Genomic DNA, 7,500 nt, shown 5'->3' with positions numbered 1-7,500 from the left:
GCAGAGGGGGATCGGGAGGGGGTAGAGGCAAAGGCATGAGGAGAAGGTCAAAAGGGGTAACGAAGAAAAGCTAGTTACCTATGATAATCACAATCCCGGAAACTAATGCACAAAGACTTCCTTTTCCCTTCTCCTCGAAAACATGGCAACGAGTCATAAACACATTAATGAGCTCATTAAGAAACTCATCATAATTAGAAAAAAAATCGTCATAAGACGCAGCGGGGATACATCAGCAAACACATCCAAGACAAGCCACATCAACACCACAGTAACATCATCATTACGAATTTTGCAGGGGGGGGGGGGAGATGTATAAGGATTTCAAAGAGAGGGAATGTGACGAGGAAGGCAAGTGGGTATTCCCCCTCCCCCCTTAACAGAATAAAGGGAGAATCCTCTGCAACGAAACAACAATAACACATGAAAGGGAGGAAACGTTTCCGATATAACCCTTCCCATGCCCCCTGCACACCTTTCTCTCTCAATCAACTAGACTTCTTCAGGCAGACCCACGCCTTTCTAAATGTTAAACCCCCGCCCCCCTCAGGAAATGGGGAGCTTTTGATATCCCTTTGCAACTGCCGAAAGGAAAATGATGAATATGGCGGAGACCGTTAAGCGATCGAAGTGGAAAAAAGGGAATTCTACAATAGTGCAGGAAGGAAGGGGCATTCACAGGCTTGCAAGGTTATGTAGAGAGAGAGAGAGAGAGAGAGAGAGAGAGAGAGAGAGAGAGAGAGAGAGAGAGAGACCTCAGTGCATACTATTTTTCATATTTCTTTCTTTTCGTCAATACAAGTGTTGTCTGTGTTTTTATTAACCTTTTCGCAATTGAAGACAACCTAGTTTCCCCTCCATGAACCTCGATCATTTAATACGCTAAAGGATTTCGCAAAAAAAAAAAAACGCACAAGATCGAGAGAAGCATCTAAGAATTCTGTATTTTTACAATACAAGTCTAAATAAATCCAATTTTATCTCCTTTTGCCCGTTCGTTATCGTTTCTTCTATATAATGTTAATTACTTTAATACAAATACAAATAATAATAATAATAATAATAATAATAATAATAATTATTATTATAATAATTTCAATGATTCTAATAATAATGATAATCCTAATTTGAATAGCAATAATAATAATTTTAATAACAATAATTTATTGCAATTGCGTTCATAAATTAGCAATTAGATGTCCAAAATACTGTATTCCACTCATTAGAAGTACGAAATGATGTACTTCACTTATAAGATACCCAAAATATTGTATTTAACTAATTAAAAGTTCAAAAAACTGTATTTCAACAATTAAATGCCAAAAATACTGTACTTCCATAATTGAATGTCCAAAATACAGTATTTCACCAATTAAATGCCCAAAATACTGCATTTCACTAATCAGATGTCCAAAATACTGTATTTCACTAATTAGAAGCTCAAAATACTGTATTTCCCTAATTTAAAAGTCCAAAATACTGTATTTCACCAATTAAATGTCCAAAATACTGTTTTTCACCAATTAGATGTCCAAAGTGCTGTATTTCACCAATGAGATGCCCAAAATACTGTATTTCACTAATTAGATGCCCAAAATACTGTATTTCACTAATTAGATGCCCAAAATACTGTATTTCACCAATAAGATGCCCAAAATACTGTATTTCACCTATTAGATGCCCAAAATACTATGTTTCACCAGTTAGATGCCACAAATACTGTATTTCACCAATGAGTTGCCCAAAATCCTGAATTTCACCAATTAGATGCCCAAAATACTGTATTTCATCAAATAGATGCCCAAAATACTGTACTTCACCAATTAGATGCCCAAAATACTGTATTTCACTAATTAGATGTCCAAAATACTGTATTCCACTAATTAGATGCCCAAAATACTGTATTTCACTAATTAGTTGTCCAAAATACTGTATTCCACTAATTACATGCCCAAAATACTGTATTTCACCAATGAGATGCCCAAAATACTGTATTTCACCAATGGCATGCCCAAAATACTGTATTTCACCAATTAGATGCCCAAAATACTGTATTTCACCAATGAGATGCCCAAAATACTGTATTTCACTAATTAGATGTCCAAAATACTGTATTCCACTAATTAGATGCGCAAAATACTGTATTTCACTAATTAGATGTCCAAAATACTGTATTCCACTAATTACATGCCCAAAATACTGTATTTCACCAATGAGATGCCCAAAATACTGTATTTCACCAATGGCATGCCCAAAATACTGTATTTCACCAATTAGATGCCCAAAATACTGTATTTCACCAATGGCATGCCCAAAATACGGTATTTCAACAACTGGATGCCCAAAATACTATTTCACCAATTAGATGCCCGAAATATTGTATTTCCCCAGTTAGATGCTAAAAAATATTGTATCCCATTAATTAGATGCCCAAAATGCTGTATTTCACTAATTAGATGACACGAATACTGTATTTCACCAATTAGATGGTCAAAATACAGTATTTCACGCATTAATGCCCAAAATACTGTATTTCACTCATTAATGCCCAAAATACTGTATTTCACCAATTAGATGCCCAAAATATTGTATTTCACCAATTAGATGCCCAAATTACTGTATTTCACCAATTAGATGCCCGAAATATTGTATTTCACCAATTAGATGCCCAAAATATTGTATTTCACCAATTAGATGCCCAAAATACTGTATTTCACCAATTAGATGCCCGAAATACTGTATTTCACCAATTAGATGCCCAAAATACTGTATTTCACCAATTAGAACCCGAAATATTGTATTTCACCAATTAGATGCCCAAAACACTGTATTTCACCAATTAGATGCCCAAAATACAGGTACTGTATTTCACGCATTAATGCCCAAAATACTGTATTTCACCAATTAGATGCCCGAAATATTGTATTTCACCAATTAGATGCCCAAAATACTGTATTTCACCAATTAGATGCCCGAAATATTGTATTTCACCAATTAGATGCCCGAAATATTGTATTTCACCAATTAGATGCCCGAAATATTGTATTTCACCAATTAGATGCCCAAAATATTGTATTTCACCTATTAGATGCCCGAAATACTGTATTTCACCAATAAGATGCCCAAAATACTGTATTTCACCAATTAGATGCCCGAAATATTGTATTTCACCAATTAGATGCCCAAAATATTGTATTTCACCAATTAGATGCCCAAAATACTGTATTTCACGCATTAATGCCCAAAATACTGTATTTCAGGCATTAATGCCCAAAATACTGTATTTCACCAATTAGATGCCCGAAATATTGTATTTCACCAATTAGATGCCCAAAATATTGTATTTCACCAATTAGATGCCCAAAATACTGTATTTCACGCATTAATGCCCAAAATACTGTATTTCACCAATTAGATGCCCAGAATATTGTATTTCACCAATTAGTTGCCCAAAATATTGTATTTCACCCATCAGATCCCCAAAATACTGTATTTCACCAATTAGAGGCCCGAAATATTGTATTTCACCAATTAGTTGCCCGAAATATTGTATTTCACCAATTAGATGCCCAAAATACTGTATTTCACCAATTAGATGCCCAAAATACTGTATTTCACCAATTAGATGCCCAGAATATTGTATTTCACCAATTAGTTGCCCAAAATATTGTATTTCACCAATATGCCCAAAATATTGTATTTCACCAATTAGATGCCCAAAATATTGTATTTCACCAATTAGATGCCCAGAATATTGTATTTCACCAATTAGTTGCCCAAAATATTGTATTTCACCAATTAGATGCCCAGAATATTGTATTTCACCAATTAGTTGCCCAAAACACTGTATTTCACCAATTAGATGCCCAAAATACTGTATTTCACGCATTAATGCCCAAAATACTGTATTTCACCAATTAGATGCCCGAAATATTGTATTTCACCAATTAGATGCCCAAAATACTGTATTTCACCAATTAGATGCCCGAAATATTGTATTTCACCAATTAGATGCCCGAAATATTGTATTTCACCAATTAGATGCCCGAAATATTGTATTTCACCAATTAGATGCCCAAAATATTGTATTTCACCTATTAGATGCCCGAAATACTGTATTTCACCAATAAGATGCCCAAAATACTGTATTTCACCAATTAGATGCCCAGAATATTGTATTTCACCAATTAGTTGCCCAAAATATTGTATTTCACCAATTAGATGCCCAGAATATTGTATTTCACCAATTAGTTGCCCAAAACACTGTATTTCACCAATTAGATGCCCAAAATACTGTATTTCACGCATTAATGCCCAAAATACTGTATTTCACCAATTAGATGCCCGAAATATTGTATTTCACCAATTAAATGCCCGAAATATTGTATTTCCCTAATTTAAAAAGTCCAAAATACTGTATTTCACCAATTAGATGCCCAAAATACTGTATTTCACCAATTAGATGCCCGAAATATTGTATTTCACCAATTAGTTGCCCAAAATATTGTATTTCACCAATTAGATGCCCAAAACACTGTATTTCACCAATTAGATGCCCAAAATACTGTATTTCACGCATTAATGCCCAAAACACTGTATTTCACCAATTAGATGCCCAAAATACTGTATTTCACGCATTAATGCCTAAAATACTGTATTTCACGCATTAATGCCTAAAATACTGTATTTCACGCATTAATGCCTAAAATACTGTATTTCACCAATTAGTGGCCCAAAATACTGTATTTCACGAAATGAAAACATTAACGGCAATATTGCTTCTTCACCGACGAATGTATTAGTCTTCTGAATGCATTTGTTACTCCAAGTTTCCTACCTATTTTTTGAAATACCAATCACAAGCAAGTAATGAGTTACGTATTAACGTATTGCAACGTATCGCACCTTGATTATCAGGAATCAAAGATGTCAAAAAGTATAAACACGATATTTGATGAGCCATTGAAATGAATTTTATGGAAAAATGACACTTAAGAGCATGTGAGTGCATGAGCATGCACGCGCGCACAGACACACACAAACACATATAAATATATATATATATATATATATATATATATATATATATATATATATATATATATATCTCCTTCTGAGTAGGATACTTCGTCAGCAAAGCTGTACTCATCCGGCCTCCCATACTAGGTTGATTTGCTGTGAACAATTAGACGAAAATCTCCCACCATCACCTATCCGCATTGGCCAGGAGGGTGATGTAAGCTGTCCAAACACCAGACGTGTCATTTGTTGATGTATATACAGTATGTATGGAATTGAGTTAGCGTGTGAGTATAATTATATTAGTGCACAGTATATATCGATTACTTTTACTCATCAGACGTTATGCTCTGTCATCCCTATTACTTGACAAATTTATGAATTCAGGAAAATCTGAAAATCCCAATCAATTAAATGAATTTATATAAATTGCGAAAACAAACATGGATAACGAAGGTGGCCACACGCAGTTACCACATCAGGCTGATTCAATTCGGCTGAAACCAGCTTCGTCTTCCCGTCTGTTGATATTCACATCATGCAAGTGGTATACAAGCCCTTATCTAGCCCAAGTCCGAATAAGCGATGGAAACAAAATCGGTCGAAAGGGGTAAAACGAAGGCACTATTCGTTTGATCTAGACACCAACGAAAATATTTCTAAGATAGATCTATTGACCGATGTCCTTCACATTAGGGAGAGGCGTATAATTATAGTTATTTTATAATCAGTCCTCTAGCTTAATAACATTATATTGAATATAACATCCAAATAAATACAAACAAAATAATAATTCATCATAGAGGATTCCTGAATATACAATTATATAGCGAAGTGCACGAATAAGTGTAAAAATATACATAACTAAACTCAAATTTAAAACGGCAGAAACACCATGAGAAGCCTTTTATCGTTTACAAATATACATCAATAAAATAATGATCTATTTGTTTTTAAATCCATTACAACCAAAGCCGATCAAAGCCCAACTACAATGATCTTATATTTAAAAGTTAGATGTTAATCATAGAAAACGACACTTGTCTTTGTTGGAAGAAAACGTTATTAGGGTAAAATATTTAGGGGAGACATTCTTAAAAACGACGTCCTGTTAATATTTCTCTGTTTCTTTTGTTAGGTTAGCATTACAGTAAATTTAACGATATTTCAACATTAACCTACAAAATCTATTACATTGAACTACTGATTATGGACCTGAGCTTTTATACTAATCTCGTACGACCCGTAACCTTGAGTATGCTCTTACATACAAATACAAATTAAAAACAAGATATGCATATCAAGTCAACACATATGAATATGTCGAGAGAGAGAGAGAGAGAGAGAGAGAGAGAGAGAGAGAGAGAGAGAGAGAGAGAGAGAGAGAAAGTTGATAAAATATACTCATCATAAACCAAGTCTTTGAGAGTACATCGAGTCATAAATTGCACAACATTTTCATTTTTGCAAATGAACTAATTAGTTCCAATAAGCATAAGATTACAGTTAGCTACAAGACTGTTTGCTCTTCAGAAGATAGGCTAAAGCAAATATAGATGAACGAACATTCTATATTACGTTCTTTGAAAATATATCAAACATAATAATAGTAATAATGACTAGCTTGTTTATGATATCGGCACTGTCCCTCATTGATGTCGCTCCCTATCATGCAGCCCATGTAATATTGCTACATTTAACAGTATATTCAAGAAGGCTACATGATGGCTGTGTCTTTTTAATTATAGATATTAACATGGAATTTGGCAGGAACAGAGAAACTATGTTTACCATTAATCCCTGAAATTTTCATTTGAATAGGTGAATTATTCTATGAACAATTTACTCGACCGCCAAAAATAAATATTCAACCCATACCCAAATAATCGTTTGCTGTGGCTTTTCTATGGCAGACAACAAAAATTTACGGCGCCGCCGAAAATCGGCCTCCGGCGGATATCGAAAAATGGCTATTGTGACTCTTTTATAGCAAGTATCAATACGAAACTTGGTATGAATGTTGTTCACATAACACCCATCAAGCCCTGAGAAAATCATTTGGATAGCTGTAAAACCCTATGAGTATTTTGCTGCTTCTCACTGATTTTTCAGATAAAAATCATCACTTACGCACAAAAGTGATATTAACATGACCAGCTAAAATCGTCACTTACGAACAAAAGTGGTATGAACATGAAAATTTGGCAGAATTAAAGCTTATATATCTAAATAATCCCTTAAAATTTAATTTGAATATATTTATTGCTATGGGAGTTATTGACCCCGCCGCCGAAAACATCAGCTGTTCCCCCCAAACCAGCGTATAGCCCTCCCACCATTTCGAATAAAATGTCTACAGCGACTTTTCTGTGACAAGTACCGATGCAAAAATTGGTAAGGATGTAGCTCACATAATACCCAGTAAACAATGTGAAATTATTTGAATGTCTATAAAAATCACAAAGGAATTAACTGCTGCTC

Source organism: Palaemon carinicauda, chromosome 33 (assembly GCF_036898095.1).
Source record: "Palaemon carinicauda isolate YSFRI2023 chromosome 33, ASM3689809v2, whole genome shotgun sequence".
Lineage (NCBI taxonomy): Eukaryota > Metazoa > Arthropoda > Malacostraca > Decapoda > Palaemonidae > Palaemon > Palaemon carinicauda.
Note: the sequence above shows the minus strand (reverse complement) of the source record.